The 22,637-nt window shown below is 37.2% G+C and overlaps 1 long non-coding RNA gene across 5 annotated transcripts in view; it reads right to left on the bottom strand.

Moving 5' to 3' along the window:
* Positions 1-22,637, bottom strand: part of LOC121477317 — a 192,901-nt gene that overhangs the window by 95,022 nt on the left and 75,242 nt on the right. For all 5 annotated transcript variants that reach the window (XR_005984211.1, XR_005984207.1, XR_005984209.1 and 2 more), the window contains exon 2: positions 19,084-19,212. This is a non-coding gene — a long non-coding RNA (uncharacterized LOC121477317). The remainder of the gene's footprint in view (positions 1-19,083; positions 19,213-22,637) is intronic.

The raw sequence follows: 22,637 nt of genomic DNA, 5'->3' as shown, positions 1-22,637 counted from the left end.
ATGCTGCTGGTCCAGGAATGATACTTTGGAAGCCACTGGATTAGAGGACATTATTGTTGACTATTAGCCAAAAGACCAGATCTGAACTATACCTAACTCTTAATAACCTGAAATGCCTGACTCTGTCAAGATACAGATTGGAAGTACAGGGTACTATGAGACAGTGGAGAATGAAAATCAAGTTACAGAGACATTTCCTAGAGAACAAGGTGGAAATAGTGTGACTACCAATCCCAGGCCAGATTGTTCCAAAAATTACACTAGAATGAGCAAAGAAAGGCAGCTTCTCCATGTATTGTAGGTGGCTATGATGTGATGTTAGAAGGAGGTGGGAAATTCTGAATCACAAATGTATCTATACTATATTTACTGGGCCACTTTTCAAAAATACCGCTATCCAGGACCCATCTAGACCTTAAATAGAATCCCTAGGGGTGGAGAGTGGATATTAATATTTTTTAAAATCTCCCAAGTGATTCTAATTGATAGAGGTTTAGGATAGAATAACATTGGATAGAATAACAATATTGCATACATAGGAGAGCATAAAGGACCAAAACAGGAAAACAGAAGCAAAAGAAAGACAGAAACAAATCCAAATATATCAATAATTTTTAAAAAATCAGTAGACCAAACTTACCAACTTAAAGATTTTTTTTTTAATTCATGGGAGACACAGAGAGAGAGAGAGAGAGGCAGAGACACAGGCAGAGGGAGAAGCAGGCTCCATGCAGGGAGCCCAACGCAGGACTCGATCCCGGGTCTCCAGGATCATGCCCTGGGCTGAAGGCGGTGCTAAACCATTGAGCCACCCGGGCTGCCCCAAACCTACCAACTTATAAACAAGAAACAGACATTGACACATTGGATGAAAATACAAAGATCCATATATATTCTGTTCACAAAGAGTCACAACTAAAAACAAAGTAGAAATCTATTCTCCCTTGAAAATAGAAACCTGGGGTTGCTATATGATTAACCACAACAGAATTTAAGAAGAATGGTTAGATATCAGAGCTTGCTAAGTAATAATAAAATGCTCAAGTATTCAGAAGAATAAAATAATTTAAAACTTATATGCACCCAATAAAATAGCCTCAAAATATATAGAACAAATATTAATAGAACTACATGGAGAAATTAGCAAACCCATGGTATATTCAGAAGTACAACGGACTCTTGAACAACACACATTTGAGCTGCACTGGTCCATATATATGTGGATTTCTTTTATAGTGCAATCCTATAAATATATTTTCCCTATGACTTTCTTAATAACATTTTCTTTTCTCTCCTTTCTTCTCTCCTTTTCTTTCTTTATTGTAAGAATGCAATATATAATACATATAACATATAAAATTTGTGTTAGTCAATTGTTCATGCTATTGGTAAGGCTTTCAGGCAACAGTAGGAAATTAGTAGTTAAATTTGGGGTAAGTCGAGTTATACATGGATTTTTGACTAAGCAGAGTACCTCAACCTTCACGTTGTTCAAGGGTCAACTATAATTGCCAATTCAAGAGATTCTGTTTTTAAAAACTGCCCTATACAAAGAGTCAATACAATTAGTTACTCTGGAGAGGGCAAACACACTGGCTTATTATTATACAGTGGCATAATATGTCAGAGAAGTGGTACACATTTTTCCAATATGGATACAGACTTCCAAAAATATCCAAAATTGAAAATGGATGGGGATCCCTGGGTGGTTCAATGATTTGACCCCTGCCTTTGGCCCAGGGAGTGATCCTGGAATCCCGGGATCAAGTCCCACATCAGGCTCCCTGCATGGAGCCTCCTTCCCTCTCTCCCTGTCTCTGCCTCTCTCTATGTCTCTCATGAATAAATAAAATCTTTTAAAAAATTGAAAATGGAAATAACCTACTCCATCTTGTATATAAATACTTTGTATGAAGATAATTTTCAACAGCAGTTAAGACTAGTAACCTAGAATGCTGCAATCCCATCTTAACTGTATTCCCTATGTCTCTTACTCTTGAGCGGACCATCATTTAGGGCATCAGATAGAACCCTATTTTCTTTCATAACACTATTTATAATTGCATGTTGGTTTCTATACTCCTTCTTTTACCTTCTCTCTGTCCCATAAATTATAAGCTCTATGAAGACCAGGACCAAATCTGGTTTGTTTGGTTTTTTCAATGTCACATGCCTAGCACTTAACAGAGTGTCTGGCACATGGAAGGCATCCAATAAATGTTTCTTAATGGATACATTAGAGCATTCAGAGCAAGTGAGAGACAAGAACCTCAGCCCCTGCTAGCTACCAAAATTTAACACCGCACCAGAAAACAATCACCATTTCAAACAATGTTGTTTCAAATCCATGAAGAAAAATGACTGTACTATCAATTCAGTAATGGACAAAGGAAACAAATTCATTTTTAAAACAATTATCTGCCAGATCAAATACACTTTTGAAATACATTAGAATGAAAACACTAAGACATCTTCAATTGGCACAGCAGGTGAAAGCTCTGGAGAGGATAGAGATCATGTATTTTAGCAAAGCTATCATCCACTCTTTGACAAACTTAGTCCTTCAAAAGGAACAGGTCTTAGTGAGTAGGCAAATCTATTTATAAGCTTTGTCGTGGCAACCAAACAATCATAGTAACAACACCACTGTGATTCAGAAAGGTGATTCTATATGCTATAAGATACCACTGGGAACATTTTAAATTTTTCTTCTTTCTTTCTTCTGGAGAAAACATTTATTTTCTATTTAAAAAAAAAAGTACAAGGGGTAAAAAGAAAGAAAAAGTCAGACAGCCTTACATAAGATGGAGTCAACTGAGTTACATAAAGACAGAGTAAGCTGAAGTTTGCCTCAGTTCACTGGGGGATCTTTGGAACAGATGGACCAGTTTCATAAATCTTTTCTTGGTTGGGAAAAGTTTTCCTAACTGGATACATCATATGGAAAAAGATAGTTATGGGGCACCTGAGTGGGTCAGTTGGTCGGGCACCTGATACTTGATCTTGACAGGGGTCTTCATCTCAGGGTTGTGAATTCGAGCCTGGAGTTGGGCTCCATGCTGGGCCCATTTTTATATATAAAAATATATAAATAAATACAAAGAAGAATATAGTTATTCTTCCATTCACAAACAAAAATGGATCACACTGATATATGTTCCTTAAGTAATGATTAAGTAATGATTGCATATAAAGAGGGCTAAAGGGGGGGTCCCTGAGTGGCGCAGCGGTTTGGCGCCTACCTTTGGCCCAGGGTGCGATCCTGGAGATCCGGGATTGAATCCCACGTCAGGCTCCCGATGCATGGGGCCTGCTTCTCCCTCTGCCTGTGTCTCTGCCTCTGTGTGTGTGTGTGTGTGTGTGTGTGTGTGTGTGTGACTATCATAAATTAAAAAAATAATAATTAAAAAAAAATAATAAAGAGGGCTAAAAACTAAGATGAGCATGAAATTGTAAGGGAGTTGAAATCTCAAGTATATTTCTTCAATTTTTCTGCTGAGAGCTATTTACAAAAATACTATTTTAGTGTGGAAATATCTAAATATCTGGATATCTCTATATTCTTATAATTTTGGTTAATATACTATAATAAGATATAAAATGTCAATAATGACTTTATGAACTTCTTGAAACAACTTCTATCCTCATTTTCACTTTCATTTATATATGTTTATTTATTCAGTGAGATGGCAAAGAACTGACAAGTGGAGCAAAAAGTGGGAGAGAGTTTATTCACTCTTCAAGGGAGTAGAGGGACCAGACATCTAGAGAAATGTCGTCCCGAGTTTCTTTCAGGCTGCGCTTTTTAAGGAGTTTTAAAGGAGAGGGATGCCTGGGTGGCTCAGCGGTTTAGTGCCTGCCTTCGGCCCAGGGCATGATCCTGGAGTTCTGGGATCGAGTCCCAGGACGTGATTTCAGGGTCCAGGATGGAGTCCCACATCAGGCTCCTGCAGGGAGCCTTCTGCCTCTCTCTCTCTCTCTCTCTCTCTCTCTCTCTCTCTCTTTGTCTCTCATGAATAAATAAATAAAATCTTTTTTTTAAAAAAAGGGGGTTTAAAAGGATGTGAGAGGGTTGCAGTTACACCCATGGCAGGGGAAGTAAAGAGGGGGTGGTCCCTTGGCCAGGTAAAGCAGAAGGTGGCAGGTTTCTCAAGGGGCTCTGTTCAGAGCTCATCTGAATCAGGTGAGAGAAGAGTATGTTTTGTGGTTGAGGTCTACTTTCCGAGAATGGAGGGCACCGTGACCTAAAAAAACAAAGAGTTAGGGCCAATTGCAGACACCTATGAATGTCTGTAAAGGAGGCTGGGTGAGGGGCTTTGAATAGATTCCTTTCATTCAATTTGTGTTCAAAACTGAACTTGCCAACTATCCTCCAAAACCAGCTATTTGGAATTTCTGTCAGGAGTTCATTCTTGAAATTTAGAAACATAAGGACCATTTTGTATATATATATATATATATATATATATATATATATCCTAGTTGTGTGTGTGTGTGTGTGTGTGTGTGTGTGTAATGAATCCTGTTAGTGATGCTTGAAAATGCTTCTTTATCTAAAATGTATCTACACAATTTACTCAATAATTCCTTTCTGCTAGAGGAAAATCAGATATAAAGCCAACAATATGGAAAAGGATATTTATAGCAGCATTATACATAATAGCAAAAATTCATAGAAAATCTCTGGCCCATATATATCCATCAATAGCAAATAAATAAGTAGATCATTATATATATGAAAGGAAGGGCTTAAAAAAAAGAAAGGAAGGACTTTTGTTTTTACAAAGAATATTTAATATGTGAAAATGCTTCTTAAGTATTTTGATTGACATATCGAAAAAGATATAAAATATAACTTATACATTTCTACATTTGACAAATATTCTATGATACATATTTTTAATAAATGGGGAAAACACGTTTTAGGAAGGAAAGAAATGAGGAAGAGAAGGAAGGAAAGAAGAGAAAAAAAGGAGGGAGAGTATCTTGGATGGATTTCTTGCTCTATTCTCGCTTGGATGACTGAAGTGTGGTAGCTACTCATGGCACCTCAGAGTTGATTCAGGGCTCCAGCGTCCCCTCCCTCCTCCCATCCTACCACCTACTGCTGCCAGATTGCTCTTCCTCTGATCAAGAACCAACTGAGTCCAAATTTCTCTGCCAAGAATAGAATAAAATTCACGCTCTCATACTCTACCAGTGAAAATATATATTGGCATAAGCTTTCATTAAAGTAATTTAACAAAATATATCAATAACATTAAAATATTCATATATGTTTTACCAAGATATGTCCCTTGTAGTAATTCCTCCTATGGAAAAGAAATCAGAGTATTTTTTAAAGATTTATTTATTTATTTTAGAAAGAGAGAGAGCAGGAGAAGGGGCAGAGGGAGACAATCTTTCAAGTAGTTGCCCTGCTGAGCAGACTCGATCCCAAGACCCATGAAATCATGACCTGTGCCAAAACCAAAAGCCAGAGGCCCAACAGACTGAGGCACCCCAGGGAATTTTTTAAGTCATGTTAGGTACTATTATGTATTAGAAGAGAACTAAATACTCCAAACTACAAGTCTAACAATAAAAGACTAACTTACAGCAAGATCACAAAATGTGATATTATTTGGCCATCAGAAGTCGTGCTTCAAAGAAATATGTAATGGCATACAAAAATGCAGAAAATGTAATGTTAAAAGTGAGTTACACCACCCCAAGATTGCTAGAACTCATACAGCAATTCAGCAATGTGGCAGGATACAAAATCAATGCCCAGAAATCAGTGGCATTTCTATACACTAACAATGAGACTGAAGAAAGAGAAATTAAGGAGTCAATCCCATTTACAATTGCACCTAAAAGCATAAGATACCTAGGAATAAACCTAACCAAAGAGGTAAAGGATCTATACCCTAAAAACTACAGAACACTTCTGAAAGAAATTGAGGAAGACACAAAAAGATGGAAAAACATTCCATGCTCCTGGATTGGAATAATTAATATTGTGAAAATGTCTATGCTACCCAGTGCAGTTTACATGTTCAATGCAATCCCTACCAAAATACCATGGACTTTCTTCAGAGAGTTGGAACAAATAATCTTAAGATTTGTATGGAATCAGAAAAGACTCTGAATAGCCAAAGAAATGTTGAAAAAGAAAACCAATGCTGGGGCATCACAATGTTGGATTTCAAGATGTATTACAAAGCTGTGATCATCAACACAGTATGGTACTGGCACAAAAACAGACACACAGATCAATGGAACAGAATGGAGAATCCAGAAATGGGCTCTCAACTCTATGGTCAACTAATACTTGACTAAGCAGGAAAGAATATCCACTGGCAAAAGGACAGCCTCTTCAACAAATGGTGCTGGGAATATTGGACAGCCATGTGCAGAAGAATGAAACTAGACCATTCTCTTATAACAGACACAAAGATAAACTCAAAATGGATGAAAGATCTAAATGTGAGATAAGAATCCCATCAAAATCCTAGAGAAGAACACAGACCACACCTTTTTTGAACTTGGCCACAGCAACTTCTTGCAAGATACATCTATCAAGGCAAGGGAAACAAAAGCAAAAATGAACAATTAGAACTTAATGGGGATGAAAAGCTTCTGCACAGAAAAAAAAAAAAAACAGTCAACAAAACTAAAAGACAACCTACAAAATGGGAGAAGATATTTGCAAATGACGTATCAGATAAAGGACTAGTAGCCAAGATCTATAAAGAACTTAATAAACTCAATGCCCAAGAAACAAACAATCCAATCATGAAATGGGCAGAAGACATGAACAGAAATTTCTCCATACACACAGCCAATAGGCACATGAGAAAATGCTAAGCATCACTTGCCATCAGGGAAATACAAATCAAAACCACAATGAGATACCACCTCCCACCAGTGAGAATGGGGAAAATTAACAAGACAGGAAACAACAAATGTTGGAGAGGATATGGAGAAAGGGGAACCCTCTTGCACTGTTGGTGGGAATGTGAACTGGGGCAGCCACTAGGAAAACTATGTGGAGGTTCCTCAGAAAATTAAAAATAGAGCTGCCCTACGACCCAGCAATGGCACTACTGGGGATTTACCCCAAAGATACTGATGTAGTGAAATGCCAGGACACCTGCACCCCAAAGTTTATAGCAGGAATAATGTCCACAATAGCCAAACTGTGGAAGGAGCCTCAATGTCCCTCTACAGATGAATGGATAAAGAAGATGTGGTCTATATATACAATGGAATATTAGCCATCAGAAAGGATGAATACCCACCATTTGCTTCGACATGGTGGACCTGGAGGGTATTATGCTAAGTGAAGTAAATCAATCGGAATATAAGAAATAGTAGAAAGGAGTATAAGGGAAAGGAGGGGAACTGAGTGGGAAATATTAGGGAGACAAACCATGAGGGACTTCTAACTCTGACAAACAAACAAAGGGTTGTGGAAGGGGAGTTGGGCGGGGGGTTGGGGTAACTGGGTGATGGGCACTGAGGGGGGCACTTGACGGGATCAGCACTGGGTGTTATATGTTGGCAAATCAAACCACAATAAAAACAAGTGAAAATAAATAAATGAGTTACAAAAGCGTATGTATAGCTTTAGATGTTTTAATTGTAAAAGGAAATTTTTGCATAGGGAAAACAATTAGAAGGGAGTGTTGTAAGGTAGTTATACTTGAGAGTAGAATCATAAGGAATATTGTTACTTTCCTCTGTATATGCCTATTTTTCTTTTTGAAGAAGCATATATACCTAGATAACCTCGCCTTTTATGACCCATATCTTCAGTCAGATGGTCTCTTCATTGTCCCTCCAAAATACCATGATCTTTCCCTCCTCCACATCCTTCCTGATGCTGATCCTCCTACTTAGAATTCTCATCTCCTTTTCCTCCAAGAGCAAACCCCAATCTCTCCATCTCTATTAAGGCTTCCCTGACAGTGTTGATCTTTAGCCATCACATCTTTCTGTGGTCAGTCCTCAGTGAGTGGCATTCTATGCCACTTATCAAGGGTGTGAATTATCTCCTTTAATCTTCAAACCTCCCTGGGAGACTTACATTATTATATCCACTTCATTGATGAGTATACTGTGTGATCCAGAGCGATTATATAACTTGTACAAGAGCTCTGTTTCATTACTCTTTAATTATTTCCTGTCTCTACATGCTTTGTCTCTTCACCAAGATTATAAGCATTCTATGTTCAAGGATTTCATTTTATGCAATAGTAACAGGAATTAGCTTTTGCCATAATTGCATTTTCCAAACAATTGTTTGCTTTAATTATCAAACAGTATTTTGTGTTAACTGTGTTTAGTTATTTTAACAATTCCCTGCCTTTTAAATTGAGTATTACAAGCATAATTAACTTTTGCTCTAATATGTATTGTCAGTCTGTCTGAATATCAGGTATGATGCAGGTATGATGCAGGGCCATAACATAGTCATGTTCTCAGAGAACATTGTTCTCAGAGAATGTGCCTTTAAACCAAATGTCAGCCACAGAATCTTAGTGTGTCTTACATGAAGTATTACCAGTGAGACTCATGTATCTAATTTTTCTCTCCTCCTCCATATTAAAATAGACAGGTGAGCTCATTTTAGTAAGTATGAGTATCATGTCTGTGCATTTCCAGCTGTATCTGTTGATGACAGGAACTGAGTACTGAAACACTACCACTGGGCTAACTGTAGTCAAAACTGTAATGAAAAATGAGTAATTTAAAGAATGGGTCAGATAACAAAAATATCTTCTATTTCAAGAATCCTTATATAGGATTTATACTGATAATTTCCAGTTAACTTTCAGGTAGGGATGGATAGATGATAGATGATAGATAGATGATAGATAGATAGATAGATAGATAGACAGATAGAGATAGATAATGCATTGTATTTTATATACTCTCAGACACATATACTGCAAAGTTTACTGCTACTAAAAGTCTTTTCACATTCATTTGTTGTAATATAAGACTCCCTGAGTTTTCCAAGTTTTCCTATGATAATAATTACATTAAGCCCTTCAGAAATATTTTATTTAGTAGTTTGAAATATTCAGATTCTAGATCTTTCCCCCAGGAAATCATGATTCTGTTGATGTGGGTTGGGGCCTGAGAACCTACTCTTTTTTAACAAGCATTCTGGATAATTTCAAGGTCTCTCTCAAGAATTGGTGTTTGCTGATAATCTTGTCTGAGTTCTTGCATATCAACAAATGTCTTTTTTTTCTTCATGAAGGAAAAAATCTTGTCTGGGTACAGGACCCTTTGCCTTCATTGGACAAATGGAGAGAGTTTATAAGGGCCTATTCTAGGTGAAAACAAAGGCATACAAATCCTCTCTCCTCATGGTGCTCATATTCTACTGGGAGAAAAGATACAATAAACAAATACATAGAAAGCAGATAATGAATGAATGCTAAGTAGGAAGCAAAGCAGAGTAAGGAAGACAAAGAAAAATGGGGGAGGGGTTCTATTTTATTAAAATATAAGAATTAGGGCAGCCTGGGTGGCTCAGCGGTTAAGCACTGCCTTCAGCCCAGGGTGTGATCCTGGATACCCGGGATCGAGTCCCACATCAGGCTCCCTGCATTGCGCCTGCTTCTCCCTCTGCCTGTGTCTATGCCTCTGTGTGTGTGTGTGTGTGTGTGTCTCATGAATAAATAAATAAAATCTTTATATATATATATATATATATATGTAAATTAGAAACAGTGTCCTCTATAAGACAATAATTGAACAAAGACCTGAAGGAAGAGAGGGAGACATGTGGGAGTCCAGGAAAGTGAATCCCAGGCCAACTGCAAGAAAGTCATTGTGACTGGGGAGGTGTGGGCAGAGGGCAGGGGTCACAGATGAAGTGAGAAGAAAAGAGAGGGCTGCAGAAATGGGAACCGTAAGGAGTTCGAGCACAGAAGTGATGCAATCTGACAAATCTTTTTAAAAGGATCATTCTGGCCATTGTGTGGAGAACAGACTCTTTGGTAGACTGTCGGCAATAATTCAGGTGAGAGACCTGGGTGACTTCAACCAGCTGCTTGGAACAAAGGTTCACAGGTTTGTTTCTTTTTTCTCTCATATCAATTAGATTATAATAATTTTGTCTACATCTTCTGTAAATGCTATATTCCACTGTCTTTTAGCTTTCATGTTTCAAAGGGAAAGAATGAAGCCAGAAGGAGTGTTTACTTTTTTACATAAATTGTTCTGTTTGGAAGTTCGTTGGACTTTTCTGTTTATTCTTGAACTAAGATTTCCAATCAAACAGACAAAAGACATTAAGTTGTTGATCAAAAGATAGAGTTGGATTTTCAAATCAAGGTTAGAAAAACACAAAGCTGGGAATCAGGAAACTGTTGGAAGCCCTGGGTCTTAGCACATAGGCAAATGGGTTAAGGGCAGAAAGTCAGCTTTCCAAAAAAGCCCTTCCTGGGTCCTTCCTTACCTGGCTGCAGGGTGACAGATCTTCTCCCACTGGCCTCAGACCAATTAACCTTACATTACAGGGGCGAAGCTGAACTGACTTCCATTCCCATGCTTTTACTATCACTTTCCTTTGCCAAAAGAAAAAACATGGTCAGAATTAAATTTGGAAATATTTCATTGGCCACATATGTTACCAACATTTAATTTCTGTATGTCTACTTTCATCTCTATTCATAAGCATCTGTTCTAGATACTTACTTCGTACTTAGATAGATCTAAGTATCTATTCACACATATCTGTGGCCTTAAAAGAACTGGGATATTTATTCAAATGTATAAGTAGAAATTCTGCTTTATTTAGATGCATTTCTTGATTTTTTTTAATTTCATATTTGGCTAAAAGCTGAGTTCATAGCTATAAAAAGCTAGTCTCATTTTGGATGTAGGCAGGGAAGAGCCTTGAAGAAAGTATTTATGCCTTCGGCTATTTGGTGGGAGGAGTGGAGCGGATGAGCAGGGAAACCTGATTGAATACAGGGTGAGACAAGGCTCCTCCATCTATTGTGCATGATGAGTTAGAGCACTGGTTTTAGGAATGCTGTCAAGAAATGAGCAAGCACCTGATGGGAGATCACTGCAGGGAAACAAATAACATTTGATAATCATTTACAGAAAAATAAAAAGTGTCTACAGAGACAGATAACTTTTGAATTTACTTTTTTTTGTTTACTTAAAAATATATTTAAGACTTGATTTTTTTAGAGCACTTTTAGATTCACAGCCAAATACACAAAGATACAGCAATTTCCCATATACCTTCTGCTCCACTATACGCAGTTTGGGGGAGCTCCCCATTTCAACTTCTGAATTTACTTCTGTGTGTACTTCCCTCCTCTGTTTCCTCAGCTATCAAGCTCTGTCTTGCTCCCATTCCTCCCATCACCCACCATCACCACATGTTCCCTCTCATTCGTTTGATGAACATCTTCGTCTGCTATTCCTGTGTTTTTCAGTTGAAGAAACACTTCAGTGCATGTAATGTGTAGCCTAGAAGATGCGTGTGCAATCGTGGGTGAAGCTAACTGACCGAGAGTCACCAGGAGGGACACGAAGACCTAGAAACCTAAGCGGGCAGGATGCCCAGGCAGCGGACAGAAGACGAACATGAACAAAATCCAAAGAGCCACCTGGAGAACAGATGGGGACTGGGGACCGGAATGCTCTTCCCATATCAAACGGAAAACAGGAAGGCTGTCCAAAGATTTCGGGGGCAGGGAGAGCAAACAATGCAGAGGGAATCAGCACCAATGAGCTCCTTTCCTAGAGAATGTATCTAAAGCAAGTTCAAGTACAAAGGGGTGGGGGTGGGGGTTCCCATTTAATGGCTATGGTAGGCTCAACCAGTTCCAGTGGGGAAATCTCAAAGGAAGCCACGATTTTCAACCTAAAAATGCCCCTTTTTCTTCAAAGGGTGTATTTGTTTTAAGAAGCCAAGTACAATAAAATATTCATTGTGGAGAGTTTTTCATGGTAAAAGGGTATCCCAGGGGATATCTTCTGGTGCTGCGTTGTCACTTTGTGTCAAACTTTCTCTCTCTCACTTCATTCTTCATTAGGTTGGAATTGGGATAAAAGAGCAGAATGGGTCATAAGGTCCTGTTCCAAGTAATTAGAGAGTTTCTTCTTTTATCTAAATGTGCCTTGTTAAAGTATATCAGTGTCAGCCAGGTTAATTGGAACTTTAATACATAATTGATGTTAATTTATGGCCCTTTTTGTTCCAGGATGCTACTGCAGACCTTAAAGTCAGGATACAGTTTTCTTGTTATTAATTATATACAGAAAGCCAATATCCCCTTTGAGAAGAGACCCATGTCATCTGTAGCTTATTAAAGATACAGTGTGTCAGCCATAGGTCACCCTTACTGTGGAAGTCCTCCCTGAATTCCATATTACTCCATAATAACATCATGCACTAAGCACAGGGAGTGAAAATTAAAATTTTAAGCAAAGGCTCATGCATACTGTATGCTAAACCATCTAACATACAATGTTAAGATGTATTCTATTTCTATGGAGTCACTGTATTCCACAGGGCCAGTTTCATTTTGAAATCAGTGCACCATCTTGGAACCAGAAATGTTTCCAAAATATAAAGTGCTAATATTGCCATGACTGAGGCTGCCATGAATAAAGAATGCCAAGTGAGGATTATGAAATTTTGATTTTCTTGCAGTTTCCATTTCAATTCTAATTCATGTTAATCAGTTTCTTCAAGAAAGAGGAGGAAAAATAATGTGTCCCAAATCAAATCAAAAGTTCTGTGTTCTACATGTCTTCCTTTGTGAAAGCTAATGCTGACTTAAGAATCTGGGAGACAAAAGTACAAGGATTATGCAAGAACTGTAAACTACATAAGCCCACATGTTGTCCAAAATGCCTTAAACCAAAATCTCAAGGCAAAATTGAGGGAAGGGCTAAGTCCAATGTATGAACTTCCTTAATGAATAGAATCCTAAATTTGTTGATGGTTAAAATATGCTGTATTTGCCAGCTTTGCCCAGTGACTATACCATTTTGAAAGAGTGAAGATTGGATGGCTTTATATAAATCTAATGTACTGGATCTTTTTCCTGATTTGTCAACATGTTTTGTTCAACTTATTACCACCATGTGATCAGATATGACATAATGTGATAAACAGCAGTGGAGTCTCACAATGGAACATGACACAACATGATGTGTCGAGTTTCTTTTGAACCTTTCTTGGGATCCAATATCAGCCAAAAGGAGGTCATTTTAATTATCAGATGATTAATTAATTAGATAGTTAATTGTCAGAGGTAGATGAATCCAAAGACAATGTGCTTCTATAAATGCATGTTTGTACAGAGGCAAATGTGATATTTAAAAATGTACCTACTAAATGAGAAGAAACTAAAGTTCAAGAATTTCAATTATTTTTTTTATTCAAGTAACATTCATGAATAGCTACTATGTATTATATTGTGTGAAGCATGTTCAGAAGTAGAGAATCTATCTTGCCCTCAAAGGGCTGACACTCATTGCAAACACAAAGCCTTCCTAGAAACAATCTGGACATTTAGAAAGTGTTTAATTTGAAGTTAACAATAAAGGAACAAGCTCTAAGACAATGAATACAAAAATAGGAACTATACTATACCATAGTACTTTGCTACCGTTTGAGTTTTAAGGGAAACTACTAAATTTCAGAACGATGGTGATTGGCATAGCAAAAAAAAAAAAAAATTTAAGCATAATAATGAAACTCCCATATTAAATACACTTACACATAAGCCAAAAAAACAAAAACAAAAATAAAATCCTATGTAAAACTTTAATAAATCAGGGTTTTAAAGTTCTTGCCTACTTTTTCTTTTTCTGATAAAGGTGGAGATTCAGGACACGACAAATATTCAGTTTCACATTTTAATCTAATGAAGAATATTTTACCCATACGACCTAAATTCTCTTGCTTCCAGAAGAGCTAGAGTATCATAACCCTAATGTAAGAGGCTGCCGATATTATGAGTTCCTTTATACATATTTAGAAGGGTTTTTTAGGCAATTGATAGCAATTAATGCATTCTGCAGAATCATTGTCAAATACATTTTTTAAGCATTTATTTGCATGAGATTCTGTCCAAGGCATTATACAAAACTAAACAAGCATGTTGTTAATGATCTGCAATCTAAGATGTAAAGTACTTCTCATTATTCTCAATTAATAAAGAGGTTTTTGTTTGGTTTTCCCCCCAATATTTGTAATTACCTCCATTGACCTTTCTGCGCCTTGGTTTCTTCATCTGCAAAATAAAGATATACGACCCACCCACATACAGAGCCCAATGATTGCCAAAAACTTCTCTAAATCATGTGTGCTGTCTTTTAACCGTACTTTGTTAAAAACCAAAGATTGCCAGAATGTTAAGACCAGTTTTTAACAAAAAAGAGTTCTGGTGTACTCCAGTTGTGTGAACCAAAATAGTAAGAGCTCTCAGGCCTTCATTTCTACATAGCTGAAGCCATCATAATTTATTGCCTTTTCAGGTCCTTTTCAAAGCAGTAGTATGTTTGGTCCCTCTTCCTTTTCCCTTACACCTACTCCCAATCCAACAGCAAATTCTGAATGCCCTGTCTCCGAAACATATGTGATATTTATGCGTTCTCTCCATATCTAGCACCACCGCCCTATCTAGGTGCCCAGTAGCTTTTGCTGAGAACGACTGCAGTGGTCCTCTTCAAGTAAACCTTGCCCCATCCAGCCCATCCCCCACATTGCCACAAGAATGATTTCATTAAGTACACTACAGTAAGTCTATCCAAAACCCTTCAATCTCAGTTGATAAACTCACTTCTTATTTCACCGAGAAAAGAGAAGCAAATTAAAGAGAACCTCTTCAAAGTTCTGTCACCACATCTAGCCACATACCTGTGCCCACATTCACCCATTCTGGCTTTTTTATTGTTGTTCCAGATGAATTGTTTCTGTGCCTATCTAAAGGCAACCCTCCCACTTGTCTTCTAGATCCCATTCCTTCTTACCTCATTGATGACATTGCTCATATGATTCTTTCCTCTCCAGCATCACCAGTTTTTCCTTCTCTACTCACCTACTTATCCTCACCAACAAATACATTACAATCAATTATACAATAAAAAGAAAACTCTCTTTAAACCTCACCCACCCACCATTCCCTCCAGTACTCTTTCCACACTGAATTTCTCCCTAAACTGCAAATTCATGTATTCAACAGCCCATGTAACACTTCTACATAGATGTCTGAAAGCCATCTCAACCTGAGCTCCTAATCTTCCCCAAACCAGTCCTTTGTGAAGTCTTCCTCATCTTGGTGAATGATAACTCCATCCTTCCAGCTCCTCAGATCAAAAACCTTGATTCTTCCTTTTTTTCTCATCAGCAAATTCTGTTATTTCACTGCACCTACTTTTGGACTTCTTTTCATCAACTGTACTGCTGGTTTAAGCTACCATCCCCCATCTTCCAAATTATTGCAATAGCCTCCCAATCAGCCTCCTTACTCTTTCTGCCCTTGCCTCCCTTCAATCTATTCTCAACACAGCAGCTGGAGCAATCCTTTTAAATGTGAGTTAGATGATGCCTCTCCTCTGCTCAAAACCTTGCATGACTCCCCATCTCATGCAGAGTGAGTGTCGAAATCCTTAGAATAGTGTAATATTCCCTACATGATCTGAGCCCATTTATCTCTTGGACCTCATTGCCCTCTGTACTTCTCTATATGTATCTCACTCCAGCTGTACTGGTGTCCTTGCTATTTCTTAAAAATATCAAGAATGCTTCTGCCTCAGGATCTTTGCACTTGCAAAGTACATGGAAATTTTACCCCTAGACATCTTCAAGGATCACTTTCTCACTTCTTAAGGTCTTTGCCAAAATTTACCCTCTCAATGGGACCTTCCTTGATGCCCTATATGAAATTGCAACTTCTCCCAACCCTGCAAACCAGACACCCTGTATTTTCCTGTCCTGTTTCATTTTCCTCTGTAGCAACTGCATCATCTAACATACAGCATTTTAGCTTTATGAGCAGGGAAATTTTTATCTGTTTTGTCCAGGGTTATACCCTTATGCCTAGAATAGTGCTTTATAGGGTGCACTCAAAACTTTTTAGGGGAATGAGTAAAAAAAAAAATTCAAAACCTTCTGTCTGGTGTCAGTGAGGGTAAAGGGAAAAAGTTACTGTCATATTCTGCTGATTAAAATACAAATGTTAACAATTTTCTGGTTGCTAATTGGGCAGTAAGGATCCAAAACGCTAAAAATGTTGCTATTACTCAACCCAGTAACTATAGTTTTATACTGGGCCAAAGAAAACATTTGCATAAAAATGTTTATTGCAGCACTCACTGCAGTAACAAAAATATTGGAAACAATAATAAATGTAAAACAAGAAAGATAAGAAAGGAGGATAAACTATAGAACAGTATACCTATATTATGGAATTTTATTCATCCAGTCATGATAATATTTTAGAAGCATATATAATGATATACAAAGCTGTTAATAGACATTATATAATAAAATTAAGTTTTGTAAGATTATAATATACACAGAGAAAATGATTGGAAGTAGAATTTCTAATTCTGATTTCCATGCAACTGCTCCCCCTTCAACTCTTTTAGTAGCTACTACAAGCCCTTAAACTCCCTCTTTCCTCACCTTTCAGAGAAGCAGCTTCTTCCAACACTCCAGGCCTTCATTTAGAGTTAGCTAGAGTCAATATCATAAGCAATTACCGTGAACATCTCAGGATCTACCAAGCACCTCTGTGTTAAGGCTAATGAATTAGGAGACTGCAGAATTACAACCATATAAATAGAATATTCAAAAAATTAAGGTTATTTATAGTGTACCAACTAAAGATACACTTTCTTTATGGAGACCTCTGTCATCACTAGTAGAAACTTAGCGAAAGTGGGTAATTGGTTTGAGTAAGCAAACCTACTGAAGAGTGAAGAAAAGTTCACAAGATGAAATGACTAATCTGTTTTTATATAACTACAAAAGGTCTCCAACATTTCAATTACTATATTAAGTAAGCAACAATGACTAGTTTCAAAAAGGACAAAATATTCATTGTAGTGAATTCATGTTAAGAAAACACCACTTTGAGGAAGGAACCAAGATAGTGACATAGGAAGCTTCTGAACTTCCCTCTTCCCACAGACACTCTTAATGTACAGTTATACACAGACAGAGTATTCCAGAAACTGACTTCTACACACCATGTGAATAAAAGAATGGCTACCTCAAAATAAGTAAGAGGGGCACCTGGGTGGCTCAGTGGTTGAGCATCTTCCTTTGGCTTGGGTCATGATTCCAGGGTCCTGGGATCAAGTCCCACATCAGGGTCCCTACAGGGAGCCTGCTTCTCCCTCTGCCTATGTCTCTGCCTCTCTCTGTGTGTCTCATGAATAAAAAAACAAAATCTAAAAAAACAAACAAACAAACAAAAACAGTAAGAGAGACCGAGATAAACTATTATCATCAATCCCACCCCTAGCATGGCACCATACACTCAGGAAGGAACCCCCAACTCCCAGCTTGTCCCTGAGGAGCAAAGGGATTGGGCTGCACATCTAGCACCCTATCTTTTAAGGATTCCATCTGAGATATGGGCTGTCAAATGTCTAGCTCTGAAAGCTAACAGGGCTTAGCTCCCCAAGATCTACAGGACTATGGCAAACAAATAAATAGTTCTTAACAAGATCACAAGCACTCACCATATGTACACCACCTACATACACACACACACACACACAGAGAGAGAGAGAGAGAGAGCCCAGGCCTCAGTGCACAGGGAGCAGGTAAAAATGCTTTTTTCCAGTTTTTCCTGGAAGGTTTCCCCTGGCTTAAATACATTTTCTCAGCTACTATTTGAGGGTCTGGCTCTAATCAGACTGCTTCTAAGTGTTGACTGCAATCCTCTCCTTTGGGACACTGATAGATCTTGGCATACTCTCAAATATTGGGTGTCACGAAGAACAGAGATGGTGGCTAAGCAATCACAAAAGTTTGAGAAACAATGAGGAGCTCAGGCTGGACTAATTGACAAGGCTTATCTCCTCTATGACACCAGTCTGTTAAGAATGGGAGAAGTGAGGGGCACCCACATGGTGTAGTCTGTTAAGCATAGGACTCTTGGTTTCAGCTCAGGTCATGACCTCAGGGTAGTGAGATCGAGCCCACATCAGGCTCTGTGCTTGGTGTAGAGACTACCTGAGATTCTCTCCCTCTTCCTTTGCCCTTCCCTCTGCTCATAACTCTTTCTCTCTTTCTGAAATAAATAAATCTTTAAAAAAAAAAAAAAGAATGGGAGAGGTAACTATTTTATATAATACAGAGAAACCAAGACAGAGAGCCAAGGAAAATAAAGAAACATAGGAATGTGTTTCAAACAGAGGAACAAGATAAATCTTTAGAACTGGTCTTAATGAAATGAAGGTAAGTGATTTACCGAATACAGACTTTAAATAATGGTCATAAAGGTGTTCACCAAGATCAGAAGAGTAATGCATAAACAAGGCAAGAATTTCAACAAATAGATAGAAAATACTCTAAAGTACCAAACAGAAATCACAGAGCTAAAGAAAATAATAACTAAATTATAAAATTCAATCGAGGGGTTCAATAGCAGACTAGATCAGTTGGAAGAAATCTGTGATCAGCGAACTCAGAGACAGGGCAGTGGAATTCATCAAATCAGAAAAACAAGAAAAATAATTAAAAAGAGTGGAGATAGTATAAAGGACCTATAAGACAACATCAAGCAGACCTGTAGATCCCCTTTAGAGTTCCCAGAAAAAGAAAAGAGAGAGAGAAAGGGACAGAAAGTTTATCTGAAACAATAATACCCTAAAAAAAAATCCCTAATGTGAGCAAAGAAACAGACAGCCAGATTCAGGAAGCATAAAGAGTACTATAGAAGATGAACCTAAAGAAATTCACACTTAACTACAAGAGAGCCCCCATAAGTCTTTGAGCAGATTTTCAGTAGAGACTTTGCAGACAAGTAGGGAGTGGGATGATATATTTAAAGTAATGAAATAAAAAAAAGCTACCAACCAAGAAAAACTTACCTGGTAAAGTTGTCCTTCACTTCAGAATCGAAGGAGAGATAAAGAATTTTTCAGAAAGCAAAACTTGAAGGAGTTCATCAACACTAGATCATCTTTACAGGAAATGTAAAAGGGAGTTAGCTCTTCAAGCTGAAATGGAAGCACATTAATTAGTAGAATGAAAACATGTGAAAGTATAAAACTAATTGGTGAAAGTAAATACAAACTAAATCCACAATAGACTCATATTATAATGGTGGTAGGTAAGTTACCTATAATTCTAGTATAAACTTTAAAAGACAAAAGCATTAAAAATAACTATAACTACAATAATTGGTTAATGGATACATAGTATTAAAAGATGCAAATTATAACACCAAAAACAAAATAGTGGGATGCCTGGATGGCTCAGTAGTTGAGCATCTTTGGCTCAGGGCGTGATCCTAGCGAGTCCCACATCAGTCTCCTTGCATGGAGCCTGCTTCCCCTGTGTCTGCCTCTCTCTCTGCCTCTCTCTGCGTCTCTTATGAATAAATAAATAAAATATTTTTTTTTAAATACATAAAATAGGGATCCAGGGGAGGGTGTAAAAATCCAGAGCTTTCATATGCATTTGAAGTTAAGTTGTTATTAGCTTAAAATAGACTGTTTACAACTATAAAATGCTTTGTGTGGGGATCCCTGGGTGGCTCAGTGTTTTAGTGCCTGCCTTTGGTCCAGTGTGTGATCTTGGAGTCCCGGGATCAAGTCCCACATTAGGTTCTCTGCATGGAGCCTGCTTCTCCCTCTGCCTATGTCTCTGCCTGTCTCTCTCTGTATCTCTCATGAATAAATAATAAAATCTTAAAAAAAATGTTTTGTGTAAGCCTTATGGTAACCACAAAGCAAAAAACTATAGCCAAAATACAAAATAAAGAGAAGGAATAAAAACATACCACTACAAAAATACACTAAATCACAAAGGAAGAGAGCAAAAGAAGAAGAAAAAAAAAACAAAGGAATTACAAACAACTAGGAAACAATTTACTTATTTGAACATAGTATTGGAAGTCCTAACCAGAGCAGTCAGGTAAGAAAAAGAAATAAAAAGTATCCAAATCAGAAAGGAATAAGTAAAATTATCTCATGTTTGTAATATCAAGGAGACATGATATTACATGCAGAAAATTCTGAAGATTCCACCAGAAAACTGTTAGAACTAATAAACAAATTGAGCAAAGTTACAGGATACACACCCAATATGCAAAAATCAGTTATATTTTTATACACTAACAACAAACTATCTGAAAGAGAAATTAAGAAAATCATTTCATTTATTATTGCATCAAAAGGAATAAAACACTTGGGAATAAATTTAACCAAGGAGATGAAAGACACTGAAATCTATAAGACATGAAAGTCATTAATGAAAGAATTTGAAGACAATGCAAATAAATGGATATACCCTGATAATAGACTGGAAGAATTAATATTGCTAAAATGTCAACGCTACCTGAAATAATCTACATATTTGATACAATCTCTATCAAAACTCCAATGACATTTTTCACCGAAATAGAACAAATAATCCTAACATTTGCATGGAACCAACCACAAAAGCCCATAAATAGCTAAAGCAATCTTAAGATGAATAAAGTTGGACACATCACATTTCCCATTTTCAAATTATATTACAAAGCTATAGTGATTAAAATAGTATGGTATTGGCTTAAAAACAGTCACATAGATCAATGTAATAGAGAACCAGATATAAATTCATGCATACATGGCCAATTAGTTTTTTATAAAGGAAACATGAGTATACAATGGGGGAAAGATAGTCTCTTCAATAAATTATGCTGAGAAAACTGGATATCTTCATACAAAAGAATAAAACTGGATCCTATCTTATACCACACACACAAGAAAATCAACTGAAAATATATTAAATACTTGAACATAAGACCTGAAACCATAAAACTCCTAAAAGGAAATATAGGGAATAATATCCTTAACATCAGCCTTAGCAATGATTTTTTGGATTTGACACCAAAAACAAAGGCAATAATAAACAAGTGGGTCTACCTCAGACTAAAAAGCTTCTGTGCAGTGAAGGAAACCATCAACAGAATGAAAAGGCAACCTATGGAGTGGGAGACAATATTTTTAAACTATGTACCCTACATGACTACATATTCTACAACATTTTCATTACTACTACAGACTACATATTTTATTAATTTACAAAATACAGAAGGAACTGATACAACTCAATAGCAAAAAACCAAATGACTCAATTTAAAAATGGTTAAAGACCTGAATAGGCATTTTTCCACAGAAGAGTCACAAATGGCCGACAGATACAGGATTCAGCACTTCCCTACAATACACATGTTCAACACCACTAATGATCAGAGAAATGTAAATCAAAACCACAATGAGATATCATCTCACACTTGTTAGGATATCTGTTATCCAAAAGACAAGGTAACAAATGCTGGTGAGGATGTGCAGAAAAGAAAACTTTTGTACACTGCTGGTAATGTAAACTGGTTCAGCCACTATCTAAAGCAAATGGAGTTTCCTCAGGAAGCTAAAAATACAACTGCTATATGATCCAGGAATCCTATATCTGGGTATATAGCCAAAGGAAATGAAATTATTAGCTGGAAAAGATGTCTGCTCATTGCAGCATTATTGGCAATAGCCAAGATATGGAAACAACTTAAGTGTTCATCGACAAATGAATGGATAAAGAAAACATCACACACACACACACACACACACACACACAAATGGTGTTTTGTTCAGCCTTAAAAAAAAGAAGAAAATTGTACTATCTGTGACAACACAGATGAACTTGGAGGCATTATGCTAGGTCAAGGAAGCCAGACAGAGAAAGACAAATACTGAATGATATCACTTATATGTGGTATTAAAAATAAGTTGAAGAGCAGCCCAGGTGGCCCAGCAGTTTAGCACCACCTTCAGTCCAAGGCATGATCCTGGAGACCTGGGATCGAGTCCCATGTCAGGCTCCCTGCATGGAGCCTACTTCTCCCTCTGCCTGTGTCTCTACCTCTCTCTCTCTCTCTCTCTGTCTCATGAATAAATAAATAAAATATTATTTAAAAAATAAATAAAAATAAAAATAAGTTGAATTCATAGAAACAGAGAGTAGAATGGTGGTTGTCAGGAGTTGGGAAGTGGGAAATAGGGAGAGACTGGTAAAAGGGTACAAACTTTCAGTTACAAGATGAAAAGTTCTGAGGATCTAATGTATTACATGATAACTATAGTTGTTAATATTGTATCATATAATGGAAATCTGCAAAGAGAGTAGAATTTAAGTGTTCTCACCAAAAAAGAAAAAAAAATATGTGAGGTAGTTATCCTTTTACAGTGCATACCTGTAACAAATCAGCACGTCATATACTTCTAAAATATTACAATTTGGTCAGTTATACCTCTATAAAACTGAAGTAACCTTCCAAGGAGCTGAAATCACTAAAGGAATTTGAATCCACACATTCAAAGCAAATGGCAAATATCCTGACTAATTCTACATCCAAAAATTGGCAGAGAGTCCTCTAAGT

Source organism: Vulpes lagopus, chromosome 17 (genome assembly GCF_018345385.1).
Source record: "Vulpes lagopus strain Blue_001 chromosome 17, ASM1834538v1, whole genome shotgun sequence".
NCBI classification, from domain to species: Eukaryota; Metazoa; Chordata; class Mammalia; order Carnivora; family Canidae; genus Vulpes; species Vulpes lagopus.
Note: the sequence above shows the minus strand (reverse complement) of the source record. Positions and strands in the feature narration are given on the sequence as shown.